The sequence below is a fragment of the Orcinus orca genome, chromosome 11 (genome assembly GCF_937001465.1).
Source record: "Orcinus orca chromosome 11, mOrcOrc1.1, whole genome shotgun sequence".
NCBI lineage: Eukaryota > Metazoa > Chordata > Mammalia > Artiodactyla > Delphinidae > Orcinus > Orcinus orca.
In genome coordinates, this window is record NC_064569.1 from 83,656,504 (window position 1) to 83,674,041 (window position 17,538).

Below are 17,538 nucleotides of genomic sequence, written 5' to 3' on the forward strand. Positions count from 1 at the left end.
CAAATATCTTATGGACCAGTCTATAATCAACAATGAAAACATCTTAGAACAAAAATACAAGAAAGGATTTATTCTGAAATAATTTAGAAATCAGTTGATTCCTAAACCTACCCAACAGAGTATCTCACCTTGTTTATAGATGTTCACTTAACAAATACTGCAGAGCAAAATGAGGTCAAGCCTCAGGCTCTGCAGATGTGGAAGACAGCCTGGAGGGGTCAAGAATCACAGGGACCTGCTGAAGTTCTGAAGCACACAGTCTCAAAGGATTTTAGAAAGATTTGGGGCCTCAGAGTACTCAGAGATACTGAGAATTTAATAAAGTATGCATTTTCTTATTTATGTAGAGACTTTGATTTGGCCCATTAAGTGACTAAGCTGACAAGGTTCCAGTTGGCAAATAGCATAAATATTCCCGAAAGTAACCATATTCTCATCAAACTGGCTGGTTCTCTTAATTGGGAATACATTTAGTTAATGATTTTAGTTGGATTATATTAAGCATTCACCATCCTTTTAAGTGATTGTTTCTGCTATTACATGGAATCATGTTACTATGAAATTTGAACTAATTCACATGAAATCAGATATGAGTCACAAGCCGATGAACTGTGGTTAATGATATCTGTTATAACTTGAAATTTTTCTTTTTTGTGTTTCTGTTAAAATATTATTAAAATGTTATGCTTTAATGACATCAACAATTAACTCCTTTTCTTCTTTATGTTTGAACTTTAGAACTACAGGAAGTGGGTCTGTTTCTTAGAATGTAAATATATCTAGTTAGCTTTTCAAAATTTGGAGATTCCCTAGAACTATTTTCCAAACAAATAGTGATGCCATAATGATTACAGTTAACAGTGGAACTATAGGAGCATAACACTCTTTAATAATTTAACATTTAAAACTTTGGTTCTGAATATTTATCAAAGCTATTAATGGGGCAATCAATAAATACTCTGTGTTGAGTCCTGTGCTTAAGGAGTGAACCAATGGTTGAAGAAATGAAATAAATCTGAGTGTTAAATGCCTACTAAGTGTCAGGGACAGTCAGTCCCAAACAAGGAAATAATCATTTCTAGATGGAGATGGTCAGAGGATTCACAGAGGATATGAGATTTGTCTTGGCTTTTGAAGGGTATACAAATTTGGGGCAAAGTTAAGCAGGGTGTTTCAGATGTGAGGAATCGAGGCATCAGAGACTTGAAAATACACGGTTTATACAGGGAGAATTAATATAGAAGAATTAGAGCTTGAAATGTAGGATGAAACCAGAGTTTGGAAGTCTAGCCAAGGACTCTGGGTTTTATCTGATAGTTATAAGGAGTGATTCTAAATTTTTGAAATGGGGAATGAAATCGTGAAGTAATGTTTTAGGAAGATAATGCTGGTAGTAATAGGTAGAATAGATGGAAAAGGGAGTGGCTGAAGGTAGGACAATTGATTAGAAAAGTTTTTCACTTGCCTAAAAAAATATGATAATGTCTAGTGTACAGTAGCGGAAAGGAAAATGTAAAAGGAAAACATCATTAGGAAGAGAAAGAAGAATCAATGTAACTGTGAGATTATTTGATATGGGAAGAAAGGGACAACATAAGATGTCATCTTTTGGTTTAGTGTGTGATTTGAGACCTGGGTATCAGGGAGAATGGTTGCAAAACATTATCATAAATGAGAAATGGGAAAATTGCTTAGGTTGGGGTTGGGGGAGAAAAATAGGTTTCGTTTTAGGTTAATTGCTCTTGAGATGATGGCATGTTCTTTAGTAAGCAGTTGAAAATGCAGGGCTCAGTTTTGTGAGAGATAGACAGACAAAGTTCAGGACTAGTAATAAAGGTTTTGATATCATCTGTATGTAAGTAATAGTTGAAGTTGGGGAGAAATACTTCAGAGTAGGATCAGCACAAGTAGTGCAAGAGTTGAGGAATTATCTCCTGGAGCCCTGTTATTGTGAGTAGGTTTATGTGCAGAGCCTATTATTTGACATTGGATTGATGTTATTCTGTGACATCAAACTCAGCAGAGTGTATTATTTTTGACATATATAACATGTTCGGGAGATAACTTTATCAATTTGTGTCCTGGTCAAATAGGGTTAAATATTCACCCCAATAAAAATATTTTTATAAATTCAGCCCCCTGGGTTCTCCATGTTTCTGCCTCTGATAAGTTTTCTGAACTTGGTCAAGTCATGCAGCTAGTTTGGGGCTTAAATTACTCATTTGTAAAATGAGGGTGTTGGCTAGAATCATTAGATGATCTCTAAGGTCCTTCCAGTTCCTTGATCCCAGTGTCAATTTCTAGGGTATTTCTCTAATTTAGCTGATTGACTTGAGTCTTACCAGCAGGGAGCAGACTGCTCCATAGTTTCTTGCAGGCATAGCTATCTCTTTGGAGGACTGATGGTCTAGGGGGAGTTCTGAGTAGCGTTCCTAAACCAGCATTATCTTGGAAGGGCTTTATATTTACAATCCTTTTATAGGACCTTTTCAATCTACAATAGCTGGGTATCAAGAAAAAAATCTTTGAGTTAATGAAAGCTGTTTGTGACAAATTAGTTATAGTTCTACATGGCATGTTCTCTACTCTACTCAAGGCTTCTCTACCAGGAGAAGCTTGAAAGTAGATTCATTGTTGAGTCCTTCTAGACCTTTAATTTCAAGAACTTGGTGTAGACTAATGAGTGTATTTTTTTTTTTCTTGATGTACAGTTGACCCTTGAACAACACAAGTTTGTACTGCATGGGTCCACTTACACACAGATTTTTTTCAATAAATATATTGAAAAATTTTTGGAAATTTGCAAGAATTTGAAAAACTCTCAGATAAACCACATAGACTAGAAATATTTTAAAAAATAAGAAAAAAGTTATGTATGTCATGAATGCATAAAATATATATAGATACTAGTCTATCATTACATAGGCATAAGTTGAGTGATATTTAACATAAAATTAATAAAGTATTAGTTTTTTTACTGTTTTATCACTTTGCTTTCAAAGAATTATATTACTGTACAGTATGCCTCTCTCTCTCTCGTAACTGGAGAAACTGCATGTCAGCCTATTATAACAGGTAAGTGCTTTTAAAAAAATATAACAATGTTTCCAAAACTGTATTATGAATATAACTGTAATACTGTATGCCATAAAAAATTTATAATGATTCATTCATTAGCATAGAGGCTAGGCTACTGTGAAGCAATCTTATCGATTATACTAGGCTAGCATAAAGCAATCATATTGCTGCTTCATTATCAATTCATGAATTCAGTTATACCTGTAAATAAATATGAATTTATTTTTCATAATATATTTTTATTTTTGATACCTAGTGTTAGTAATACATAAATATCTACAATGTTTTATATTATATAAGACAATTTTTTTTTTTTTTTTTTTTTTTTTTTTGCGGTACACGGGCCTCTCACTGTTGTGGCCTCTCCCGTTGCGGAGCACAGGCTCCGGACGCGCAGGCTCAGCGGCCATGGCTCACGGGCCTAGCCGCTCCACGGCATGTGGGATCTTCCCGGACCAGGGCGCGAACCCGTGTCCCCTGCGTCGGCAGACGGACTCTCAACCACTGCACCACCAGGGAAGCCCTAAGACAATATTGATGTACATACTGACAGACAGATGATTTCATCTTGTACACAGATGAAATAAACTTATAGTATCAATAAATACAGTATAGTACTGTAAATGTATTTTCTCTTCCTTATGATTTCTTAATAACATTTTCTTTTCTCTAGCTTACTTTATTGTAAGAATACAGTATATAATACATATAACATACAAAATATATGTTAATCAACTATTTATGTCATTGATAAGGTTTCTGGTGAACAGTAGGCTATTAGTAGTTTAGTTTTGGGGGAATCAAAAGTTATACATGAATTTTCAACTGCATGGGGGGTCAGCATCCTTAACCCCTGCATTGTTCAAGGGTCCACTGTACAATCAATTTGTAGAAGGTTTGAGATGTATAATTTAACAAAGTTTAAGTTTCCACCAGGTATGAAACATCGTGGAAAGGAAGAAGAAAGGGTAAATAAATGTACCAAGATGAATAAGGTACAATTTCTGTCTTCAAGGAAGTATATTGTTTAATAGGAGAGCCTAGAATATAAACAAATACTCCACGTGAGTAGTACAGCAGAAGGAAGTGCTGAGTGTAGGATGACTAAGATTCCAGACTTGTGTTGCAAATTGGAATAACTGGTTTTTGTATGTGCTATTCCTAAATTCTGCCTGAGCAGGTGGATGTTAGTCAGTATCACTCAGGTCTTGGGTCTTAAGTAATTGATCGGCTTACTTTGAGCAAAGGTCTATGAAGGGTTTTAGTCTATCTCATTAACCAACTTAGATCATAGCATATTGTTCATGTAAGACATGCAAAAGGACTAACTCACTGAAAATGGTTGACTAGTTATAAATAGACACTAAATTTTTGGCAAGATGGAGATGAAAGCTTTTGTGAAATTATACAGTTGTGGCAAGATATTGTCAACTGTTGCACTAGTATTCAGATCATTGGACAAATCACATCAACATTGTCAGTATGCTACTTAGTAGACAGGCATGTTGGCATAAACAAGTTATCAAGCTGCAGACTAAACTGAAGACCTATAAAGGAACGATGCTTTATAGAACATTCTATGGGTATTACATTTGTTATGTACATCATATCCAATTTCTGGATGAGTGTCATCTTTAGATTTTCTGTGTTGAATTTAACATAAAGGTGACAAAGTTAGATTTATAAATAAATGTATGGAATTTATGTCATTCAGAGTGCTTGCTAAAATATTCTTGTTCTATAATGTTACTCATCTGAAAGATAACTGTTTTCTGGTGGTAAAAAGATGTTCTTTCCTGTTTTGTACTTGTACATTTTTTTTTCAACTCAACACATCAAATGACAGAAATTAGAATATTGAGGATAAATGGTCATAGGTGCTTTGACTAAACTTCCAGACTTAAAGAGTGTCACAAAGCTAGGAAGCCTGGAAAGTGATTTGTTGGGGGGCAGCTATAAACTTCAGCTCATTAGGAAAGCCTTTGAAAAGTTTGACTGTTTAATGGAGGGATAAATCTGTCTAAACTGTGATAAAAGTTCTGATCCCAGATTTGTGTCACTAGATTTTGAGTAGGAACAATCCTACAAATAACTTGCAAGATGTGTGACCTGAATGAGGGCCTCAAAAAGTCTAAGCCACCCCAAAGGTACGTTTCCATTGGCTCTAAGCCCCCAGACCCTGCCCTGAGTGGCTCTGTATATTGTGTTTAAAGAGCCCTTGTTAAAATGAACTTTATTATCTGGCAGGAGTAACACCTTAATAATATTAGCTAATATTCAAGTGCTTAAATCTTAGTTAATGCTTAGCATACCTTTATGAGGTTGATACTATTGTATATAATCATTTTTAAGATGTATTTTTTTTCACATTTTGACATTGAAATTGGAATGTATCTTAGAATCAGTGGTGTCTTACAAGCATAATTTAGAACATTCTTTTCTTTCCTCATGGCTTGTAAAATCATGGTGAGACTGACAATAGAAGGCATCATAAATTAGATGAAATGTGTTATTAGCCACCATCCCCCTTTACCCAATCTTACCTAAAAGAAAACTGGGGGACTTCCCTGGTGGTCCAGTGGGGAAGACTCTGTGCTCCCAATGCAGGGGACCCAGGTTCGATCCCTGGTCGGGGAACTAGATTCCACAGGCAGGCAGCAACTAAGAAGGCTGCATGCCACAACTAAGAAGTCCTCATGCTGCAAAGAAGATCCTGTGTGCCGCAACTAACACCTGGCACAGCCTAAATAAATAAATATTTAAGAAAAAAAAGAAAACTGGGACATGAAGTTAAGCAAGCTGTTTAAGATCACAGAACTGATAAGTATTTGAGCCAGGATTCCACAGAGTTCTCTTAGCTCAATCCAGGACCAATGCTTATAACCACACCATGCTGCCTTCTGGTAATCTAGCAAAATTGGTATATCTGAATAACCATCCTCACAGAGCTGCACACTTTGGAAAGTGGAGATGGGAAGAAAGGGAATTTGCAAGGACCACAGTGGACTCCTGAGTTAAGAGGTACAGTAGAGTACCCTTGGCAGCCAGGGTAATCATGAGGAAAATGGACCCTGAGAGGACGGAAAAGCTACAGGAATGTTGGGAAGTCCTGAAGGTGAAGGCCACCCACTTCACTATTTTGTCCAGGGCCAGACCTCTGTGTGCAAAAACTTCTAAATGGATACAGAAAGAAAATCCTTATGTAGCAGGGAAAGTTATTTATCTGTATCTCTCATCTGTATCTATATATTTATATTTATACCTATACCTATGTCTATGTATATATATTTGAAAGAGAGATTTGTATTGTGCTGTTTTTAAAGGAAACATTAGATTATTAACAAACTTTTCTTATCCTACATTTAGATTTTATAATTTTGTGTTATTCATTTTTTTTACTTGCTTATTTTATTCTCACAGTGCTTAGCACAGTTCAATGTAACTGGAAGGTCAAGCATTTATTTAATAAATTTATTGAATAAATGAATAATAACTTTCTTGGTGCAGGTACTACACAGAATCTTGGAAGGCTGTTTGGGTTAGAAGAAAGATGCTTTAAGTGGGGCTGGGGCACCTCTCAAAGAGTTTCGTCAGCAGCAGAAATAATAAAGAGTACTGCAATTTCTATTCCTGCTTGTCAAGAAATGAGGTAGGCATTTAATTTAAGGCAGTCGGGATCTAGCACTGCTGCTCTGCCTCCGACAGTAAAGATGAGCCAAGGAAAAGACAAGCCAGAGAAAAGACTCTGTCATTACTCCCTGTCAGCCCCAGTGACCATTCACACAAACACAACACAGACCAACATGTACGAGTACACACACACATATATAAATTTTTGTATTTTCTTTTGCCTATGTGTCTAGTCAGCTCAAATGGGTTGACTCGTGTTTTGGCTCACATAACCAAACCAGACTCTTTGGCTCAGCTCTACCTGCAAACTTTCTGGCCTGCTTGTGTATAGTGAAGTGGTTTGAGTTTCTGAGAACAAATAATTAGGCTCTAGATGAAGGCCAGGGTTATACAAAACCCATTCGTTTCTGCCTCTGTGGGTTCTGTGACCCCGTGAAAAGGAAAAAGTTAGATTAGGGCAGTGCTCAGCTACATGGGCTTCATGAGATTTTTTTCCTTTAAGTGTTATTAGAACATGTGTTTAATTATTGTTTTTCTAGGCTTGATAAGCTTAGGGATTCATATCTTTAAATTACATCCCCCTTAATCAACCACATACGACATCTTCGATTCAGAATTAGTGTTGGTGTGGACCAGATTGTTGACCTTGTCTTTTTTATTTAGTCTCATCCCTTGGGCTTCAAAGGTAAATGAAGTTTCAAACTAGGCATAAGAGCATCATCAACTCAAAGAGGCTGAGAATATATTTACTTATTTTATTAGATCTACTCCACCATTTTTCTACATCTTTTTATGTTTTTTTTTTTTCTCACTTTGTAGGTATTTTTTCTTTATCAGGGACAGAGCATCTAGAAATTCTTCTCTAAGCCCTTTTCCGAATCATGAATCACCTGACTATAATTACTAACATATACCCTCTCAAATAACTTTCAGTGAACTGCGTGCATGTCCATTTACCCAGAGGCAACTACTAATATTATTTTTATAGAAATTACAGACATTTAATTTCCTAAGAAAAGCACAGCCTTGTCTGTTAAGCTTGAGGTAGGTAGGGAAGAAGGTAGGAAGCACCTTTCTCGTACTCAAGCTCAGAACTCATGTCCAGAGGAAACGAAACAGAAACCACCTTCCCAAATGGTGGAGCTTTTCATTTCCTAAGTGGGAGTGGGAAGGGAGTGGTGGTCAGCTCAGTGGGCCAACTTTCTTTTTCCGATCTCATTTATCAGATGGTATTTTGGGATTCAGGGATTATCAGTATCACCTATGAGTTATTAATAGAATTGAAAGTTATTTGTATCAGTGAGGTGGGAGAAGACAGATGATAATAGGAATAGTTGCTCATATTATATGAGACAGGGAGATGAGGTCAGAGGAGGGTAAGAATAGTCCAAGGAATAAATAAAAGTCAACTAGATAGTCATTATTCCACTCCCAAATAAAGTTTTTTGTAATCATAATTCCTTAAATGGAAAATAAGCACAAAACTCTTGTGAGAAATTGGCTTAAAACCCAATACTTGGGTATTAGATAGATGAGCTGGAGAGGTGTGTTTTGTCTTTCATTTTTGTGTTTATCTTCACCCTTTGCCTCTTCAAGCCACAGGCAAAAGCTCCACCATCCTTAGAGATTCTGGTTACTTACTAATTTGAATCATATTCTTTTAATTTCAAAGATATCAATTCCTTTTCAATCTAACACATTCTGGAGGCTGGTATGGAAAGTAAAGAGAAAGAAGGTGAGAAAACATCAGATTAAAAGGGTTTGGAAGTGAACACTGGACATATTCCCTCATGGTACAAGTGCAGTGTTATAACTGTTCAATGGTGATTTAGTAACTGCTGAATTTTTAATTTCCATGTGCTTCTTATTTTTTTTTTCTTTGTAATGCCAGAGAATGTTCCTTGGGTCCTTCAACAACTGACTTGGTCTGATTCTCACGACACAATGTAGTAATCCGTCTGGGGTCTGTACTTTTCATTGGAACACTGAAAACTTACAGTTCAGCAAAGATTAGAAGGATGATTCCATTGGAACTGCACTAACATTGGTCATTTGCCACATGAAGACAGCCAGATCTTTCACCAGAAAGAAACACATGATGGGCTTTGGGCCCCTGTTGATGGGGTCACTCTTAATTATGGAAAACTTCTGAAAATAGCTTGCTTACATGGCCTTTTGACTTCTGTACAGCTTGGATGACAGACTTGTAGACCCTGAAGCTGATGGTGACAAAGAGGAGAGCCAGGATGATGTAAGAAGCCACAGTGATGATGCTGAAATCTCCAGGGTAAGTAGCACTATCAGTGTGGAGCAAGAACCAAGCTCATCTTTCTTCACCTTGTGCCAGAAAAATCAGACGGTGCATTGCAAAGGAGGCTACAGAGCAGGTTCCCAGGCAACTCCCTCCCGTGTCCCCTCCCCCTATCACTAGGTGTGGAAGGTTGGGCCCCAGAGGACAAAGAGGATTTAGATGGAATTGACTGGCTTCCAATGGCTCTACCATGGGCTTTTCCAAGGAGGGCAGGGGAGAAAGAGGGGAAATAAAATAATCACACTGTCGGCTCTCCCAAGTCCCTTCACTCCTTCTGGTTCGTGCTTATACTCTGACTACTAGTAATGTTTTGATATATAGCCTTCCAGACTTTCTCTATTATTTTATATGTTAACTAGAACTTTTCTTATTTAATATTTCACTTAAAAATCCCTTATCCCTTTGCATTTTTCCCCACTGAAAGGGTTCCCTAATTGTTTCCTTTTGTCTCTCTGCCCCTGCCCTAATCCCATTCCCCTGAGGTAGATTCTAGTAATGTTTTGATATATAGCCTTCCAGACTTCCTCAATTATTTTATATGCTAACTGGAACCATGACTGTTTTCACTGGATGGAACCTTGGAGATCATCTTTCCATCTCTCCTTACCCCCTCCCACTAAACCTCCCCCCACCACCACTGCAGGCTTCCAGAAGATACATAAGCTAAATGCCCCACCTGAAACACCACCTCAGCCAGCGACTGGCAGAACTTGGACTAGAACCCAGGTCTTTTCAGTCCTAGCTAAATGATCTTTCTGCTGCTTTCCACAACTTTATTTTTTAGCCTGTTTCATGACCTAAAGAAGCAGTTTCTGTAAGATGGATTTAAGTGGTTTATGGCCAGATTTAGTTTACAAGGTGACCATTCATTTCCTGATGGAAAACAAGCAAACAGACAAACCAACAAATACCCTTCTAACCAAATAGAAATGGCTATGGTTCGTCTCCTCTGTTCCTCCTTTGGCCTCAATGACTGGCCTACAGGCTCAGTGCTCTGCTTTCCTGGAGCAGCTTTCTTGTGCTAAGATCATCCTTAGATCCATCTATCATACAGTCAGCTTTTGCTTCTTATTCTGTTTTCTTATTGGTCACTTGCTTTGGGCATAGGTACAGCTCTCCCTGCTTTCTCTTCAAGTGCTCCCAGAAAAACTGAACTTAAACCAGCCAGGCCATTCGAGTTGCTGATTTTCTGGGTATGTTCAAGGTGTTCCCCATAAAAACCAGGACTCTCCCCTGGTGTGGGACATCATGTTTCTTTTTCCGTACATTCCATACCTGAAATTTATAGCTTGACCAGTAAATTCTGACCCACCTTAAACTGCTAGTCTTGACTTTTTCTTTAAATTTTTAAACAGACCCCTCTCCAAGCTTTCTAAGTTCAACTCGAGCACACACATACATCTCCATTTATAGTTAGAAAATGCACACTTTCACAAAATAACACTAATAAAAACCTTGGGGTCTCACTCTACCTCCACTCTTCTTTCACCCCAATCACTCTCAGAACTTCTCAGTCACCTGGCCCACCTAGAAGTGCTAGGATCAATCTTCACACCAGGCCTAGATCTTTGGACTTTGTTCAAAGTCCATCATGTCTTCTGAGTTATAGTAAACATGCTTGCTTTAACTGTAGTTCGATCTCTGACAGACAGAATTCATAGTGATCTTTGGATATGGGAATACTTTTTTTTTTTTTTCGGATTCTTTTTTTTTTTGAACAAACTTGTTTTCAAGGAAGAACATGTCAGAGAGTGAATGCCAAAGAGACCCACTTTGCAAATATAATGTGCAGTTAATAGAATACAAGTGAGCTCTTCTGAGTTTGATGGTGGTGGTTGTTGCTTGGGGATCTCTCTTTCACCTAAGCCTCTGCCTGTTGTTGTTTCCCCTCACATGTGCTTGTGCGTGTGCCGTGGGGGACATTAAACAAGCACCGTCTTGTTTCATGTGATTTTGCAGAATAATGCTCTCGTGTTTACCTTTCATATCCACTTTAAGGATGGAATCTGTTTTACAACTGGGACTGCTGCTATGACAAATTCTGTAGCATTGCCTTCAGTTCAGGCACATGCCTCTGAAACCTTAATCACTAACAGATGCTGTTCTGAATCAAGAATTCCCCTCTCTGGCTACTCAGCCTGAGCAATGAGCTGCCTAACTTGGATCCTACAGGCTTCTTGAGAAACTCCACAGGCTGCCTTACTAGCACACTGGTAACATGCAGAAGATTGATATTTTCCAGGCCCAAGCAGGACTTTGAAATAATACCTAGCAGTTGTAGAGAGCTATTTATTTTCCCCTCCTCCTACAAGTGTTTTCACATACATGATCTCATTTTATCCTTCAAATAGTCCTTGGAGTTAAGTAGGGAAAACAGTATTTTCCCCTAGGAACCTGAGGTCCAGAGATGTTAAGTAACTTGCTCAAGGTCACACATTAGCCTTGACTCCTAGTCTGGTGTTCCTTCTACTAAAATGACACTAGTATTTACTTTGTCCTGTGTCAAAATAATTCTAAAGTCTTTTCAGGTGCTGCATGAAACCAAACTGTCATTCTTACAGCTTGGATTTAATTAAATTTGTAACAGCTTTAGTGTTTTTGGGGTTTTTTTCCCCCTAGTCCTTAAATTATAAGGCAGTGATTTTGTGTGCCTAAAAATTATTTAGGGAGATTGTTCAGTAGATCCTGGTTCAGTAGATCAAAGGTGCAGCCCCCCAAAGACAAAAAGACAAAGCAGTATTTGTCTGGAAAAAATGCCTTGGAGGGAGAAAGTGAAACCTCCAGGGTCTGAGTTTTCTGGAGAGGGAGAAGAGTAAGAATAGAGAAAAATTTATGGAAAGATGTGAAGTTAGGTGCTGCTTATGTTAAGGGCCAGCAGGGGAATCCCTAGTGGTGGGATTGCTAGAAAGGACTCTAGTGAAGAAGAATGGTTGATAAGATGTTTGCTCTGTGGTGCAAGCTATGATCCTTCCTTGTGGTCCCTATATATTCAGCAAAACTTGTGTTTTATGTGAATGGAGGCTTTTCTATGAGAATTAATGAAGAGGATGAGTTTTACTTCTGAATTGACATAATGGGGAACTGAACAGAAGAGATCTTAAGAAGTTTGGATTTCTGCAGACTAGAATTGGAGGCTTAAACTCATTGCACCTAGCTACCTGTGGGATGGATATGACCAGGTGACATCTGGGTGATACATGATAGTTAGCATGAAGACATTATAGAAAATATTATTATTTTTGGAATACTCTCATGGCTTAGAAGAACTAGGATGTGATTAGAGATGTCATAAGAAAGGTGCACATCAAGAAAGTGAATGTGAACAAGGATGTTTGCAAACAGAGTAGGTGAAAGATTAAGAACCTTGAGATGCAGTTCCAGCTTTGGCCCATGTTGCAGAATGATTTTAACTAAGTTCTAGTGCCTTTGTTCCCTGTCCTATGCAATATGTAATGATAGTTCACATGGACTTTTAATGCTTTTAATCTAACAACCAGGGCCAAAAAGGGGAATTTTCTATATCTGGAGATATTTAAGATCTTGAGAAAGACTTCTTAGTCTGAAGGAGCAGAGGATGGGGAGGTGCAAGCCACAGAACCAAAACATTAATTTTCTTTTTTTAAAATATTTAATTATTAAAAAATTTTTTTTTGGCTGTGTTGGGTCTTTGTTGCTGAGCGCAGGCTTTCTCTAGTTGCGGAGAGCAGGGGCTACCCTTTGTTGTGGTGGTTTCTCTTGTTGGACCACAGGCTCTAGGTGTGTGGGCTTCAGTAGTTGCAGCATGCAGGCTCCAGTAGTTGTGGCTCACGGACTCCAGAGCACAGGCTCAGTAGTTGTGGCGGATGGGCTTAGTTGCTCCATAGCATGTGGGATCTTCCTGGACCAGGGATCAAACCCATGTCCCCTGCATTGGCAGGTGGACACCCGGTACCACCAGGGAAGTCCCAAAGCATTAATTTTCAATTCAGAAAAGAACAGACATTTTACCTGAATATAAGGAGTAAAAATGTCCTCTTTGCAGAGAAATGTGAACCCAGATATGCTGCCTTAGAAATAAAGCCATGTCCTTATTTATGGTATGGATACTGGAGAGTCCCAATCTTCTTCACAGTTTCGGGGCTGAGATGACAACAGGATTCGATAAGAACACTTATATTGAATAATTTCAATCCTCTCGGTAACAAAGTGAATTAGCATCATCTGCTGAAAAATAAGGGTTTGGATTATAGAAGTTTGTGGGCTTCATAAGATGTACAGACTAGTTCTGGGAGAAGTAAACTAGGGAGGCAATAATAAATTAATGGCAAGGCTGCCTATGAGTGGCTAAGGTCAAAGAACCTCTAGTCTTATACAAAGTTTTCAAATAAAGGCTCACTCCACATTTTACTGTCACAAAATTCAAATCTTTTTGAGAATACTGCTCAGGTGGGCTTCCCATTTTCCCCTCCTTCCCCATCATGGGACAAGGAGGACCAAGCAAAGAAAAGGCCATTATTCTTCTGGCTGCCTTTTCATCACTTATTCTTTCAATCAGCAAATATTTGTTGAGCAGCTACTAGTCTAGGTGTTCTGGGTCAGGTGGTAGGAATGCAACTGCAGACAAAACAGACCCCTTCTCATGAACTTATTTTGTAATCATTTTAACTCCTTGGATTAAAATACTGCCTTTGAAGTTTATGCTGAATATAAAAATACCACCCCTTCTCTTTCTTGTTGCTATTATTTACCAAATAAGCCATTTGTTGAAGGTTTTGATGCTTGTTCTTTGAGTCCGGGTTATGGTGTGAGGAGAGCTGAGGATTCTTTGAGCTGTCTCTCCACTTTTCAGATGAAAGAGATCATGCTCTGAATCTCTTTTTTTGTAAGCCATTTCCTATCACTGAAAAGATTGATTGGTTATCACATTCTTGCTCTGGGACACCTTAACCTATTCAGCAAAGATAACAACGAATATGATGGCCATACCCTTGGTTTGATCCTTGCCTTGAGGCTGAGTTTTAACCAGCATTTATTGCTCCATCATGTATTTTACCATTTGGGATCAAGAAGCAGTTGCTTTCTCTAATCCTGTAAGTCCTCAAATTCCTGGACATATTCCCTTTTATTCCTGCTTGCACTGTGGTCAATTCTTTTCTGAGCTCATCTCTTTCTTGTAATACCTTGCTGTATTAGTTTGCTAGGGCTGATGTAACAAAATACCACAAACTGCGTGACTTAACAGGAATTTACCATCTCACAGTACTGGAGGCTTTTCCTGCTCATTATTTTGGTAAAAATATATTGCATTTTATGAAGCAAATATTAAATGTTCCTATATAAACTTTGGCTAGAAGATATTGTATTACGGCTCATTACATTGAACCCTAATCCAATATGACTGGCGTTCTTATATACGATGAGGAGCTTAGGACATAGCCATGCACAGAGGGAAAACCATGTGAAAATACAGGCAGAAAATAGCCATTTGCCAGACAAAGAGAGGCCCCAGAAGAAACCAACTCTGCCAATACCATCCTTGATCTTGGACTTCCAAACTCCAGAATCGTGAGAAAATAAATTTCTGTTGTTTAAGCCACCCAGTCTGAGGTCCTTTGCTATGGGAGCCCTACCAAACGGATATAGGATCCTGGTTGCAACTTTCTGCTTGGCTTCTTATGTTCTCAGCTCCGTATTATTTACAAATGAGCAAATTCCTGGAGGTTAATTGCATTGCTGAAAGTTGGGTTCATCTTAATATATTTCCATTCCCTCTGAAGATCTTGGATTCTCAAGTCTTAGTTGTCTTGTTGAATTCCAGGTTTTTTCCTTTAGTCCTGTGAGACCACAGAAAGTTCTATTCAGCTTCTAGCCTCATAGCCGCCCCCTTCTGCTCAGTTCTCAGATGCTAGACTCTACACTGCTTGTGAATCAGCAGATGCATGAGGGGAGCAGAATTTGGGGCTTATCTCAACATACTTCTTGGTTCTTGGAGAGCTTTACCTCTCAAATCCTGGCTGCCTTGATCGTTTCTTATGCTTTCAAACAGATGTAGTTTTTACTTTATCCAACTTTTCTAGGTTTTTGTTTGTTTGTTTGTTTTCGTAGGGAGGTCTGGTTTGATATAAACATGTCTATCAAAGCCATAACTGGAATTATTTTTATATTAATTTTTAACTTAGGCATTTTATTAAATTCTCTTATTGTCTGTAATAGATTTTTTTAAAAAAAATTTATTTTATTGAAGTATAGTTGATTTACAATGTTGTGTTAGTTTCTGGTGTATAGCAAAGTGATTCAGGTGTACATATATACATTCTTTTTCATATTCTTTTCCATTATGATTTATCATAGGATATTGAATATAGTTCCCTGTGCTATACAGTAGGACCTTATTGTTTATCCATTTTATATATAATAGTTTGCATCTTGTAATAGCTTTTTTAAAATAAATTTATTTATTTATTCATTTATTTAATTTTTGGCTGCATTGGGTCTTCGCTGGTGCATGTGGGCTTTCTCTAGTTGCAGTGAGCGGGGGCTACTCTTCGTTGCGGGGCGCAGGCTTCTCATTGTGGTGGCTTCTCTGGTTGCAGAGCACAGGCTCTAGGCACGTGGGCTTCAGTAGTTGTGGCACACGGGCTTCAGTAGTTGTGGCTCACGGGCTGTAGAGCGCAGGCTCAGTAGTTGTGGTGCACGGGCTTAGTTGCTCCACGTCATGTGGGATCTTCCCAGACCAGGGCTTGAACCCGTGTCCCCTGCATTAACAGGCAGATTCTTAACCACTGCGCCACCAGGGAAGCCCCTTGTAATAGCTTTTTGATTGGATCTTGTTTGCGTCCCTTCAAAATTTATTTGTTGAAACCTAATCTCTAATGTGATGGTATTTGAAGGTAGGGATCTGGGGTGTTGATTATGTCATGAGGGTGGAGCTCTCATGATCGGGATTACTGTAGTGAAAAAGACCCCAGGGAGCTCCCTCACCTATTCTGCCATAGGGAGACACAGTGAAAGGATGGCCATCTACAAACCAGGAAGCAGGCCCTTACTGGACACCAAATTTGTCAGCACCTTTATCTTGGAACTGCCAGCTTTCAGAACTGTGAGAAATAAAATTCTGTTGTTTATAAGCCACCCAGTGTATGGTATTCTGCTAGAGCAGCCCTAACTAAGACAGTAAGTATCATATCTTAGTCTTCCAGCATTGAATATTGTTGTGAAGTATGAAGCCACTCTAATTTTTCTCTTTGTATTAGGTATGAGGAAGAATGTGATACTGTAACAAAGTATAAGATACAATGATTGAAATAAGATTGAACTTTATATCTCTCTCATCTATCAGTCTGGCTGATCTAAGGTATCAGAGCAACTGCTGCATAGTTATCCAGCGAGCAATTTATTCTGTCTTGTTGCTCCACTGTCCCCTGGCACATTATTCTCACCCCCAAGATTAAAGGTGGGATGCTGGCACGTCTACATTCCAGCTTGCAAAAGAGGCAAAGGGGCAAAATTCAGAGAAAGCAGCTTTTCTTTAAATTTTGGATGATTTTGCACACTTCACTTTAGTGTGTATCCAATTGTCCAGCACATACTCATATGGCCACCCTAACTAACTGCAAAGAAAGTTAGGAGATGCAGTGTCTAGCTGGGTGGTTATACAGCCAGAAATAAGAGGAAATTTAGGGGTAACAAATAGGAATGTGTCTCAAATTGTAGGTTACTTAATCATTTTGCCTGCATGCCCAAAGTTTTTTGTTTTGTTTTTTTCATCTTTGAGGTCCAGTGCTATCACTAGGATATGTTTTAGTGTAGATCGTATTGCATGAAGGGTTTTTTTTTTTTGGAGGGGGGTGTTACAGATTGCTAGTTCAAGTTACAGATTTAAGTCTTTTAGGTTTTTCAAAATTATGTCTTTAAATTATTCTTTTGTTCTTTTCATTTTGTGTTGATTTTGTTTTTGTCTGTAATTCACGTCTGTGACTTTGTTTGTTTTTCTCTATCCTGTTCTTCTATCTTTTAGTGTGATTTTGGTGATGGCTCTTTGTGCTGCTTAATGTAGCCTGATTTCTTGGATGGATTTTTTTCCTTTATTTTTTAAGTCTGCCAGCTTGTGTTTCATCTCCTCCAGTTCTCTGCCTTAAGCTCTTTGATTCATTAGGTGCCGTACATTTATGACCATATATTTGGTCATCATTTTTATCTGAACAGTAGCCATATTTTTCTGGTGTGTGTTCATCACCTGCCATGTGTTTTTCCCACATTTTTCTTCCTTTTCCTGAAATAACTTTGCATACATACTTGGCTGGTTCTTTTTTGCTTATTACTTTTGTGAATGAGGTGAATTCTTCCAGTTATTTTTGAGAGGTTTCTTCAGGGAAGAGACTAGAGCAGTGTTCCAGGCAAGCAGTAACTTTCTTTGGTTCACAGCAAAGCTCTTTATGGCTCAGCAGTGTGTGTGTGTGTGTGTGTGTGTGTGTGTGTGTGTGTGTGTGTGTGTGTACTGTTTTAACCTTCATTTCTCCCCAGTGCAAAGAAATCAGCAG

At 38.3% G+C, this 17,538-nt stretch overlaps 1 pseudogene; it reads right to left on the reverse strand.

Annotated features, from left to right (window-relative positions):
* Positions 1-8,642: 8,642 nt before the first annotated feature.
* LOC117201133 (reticulon-3-like) lies at positions 8,643-11,005 on the reverse strand (annotated as a pseudogene).
* Between the last annotated feature and the right edge of the window lie 6,533 nt (positions 11,006-17,538).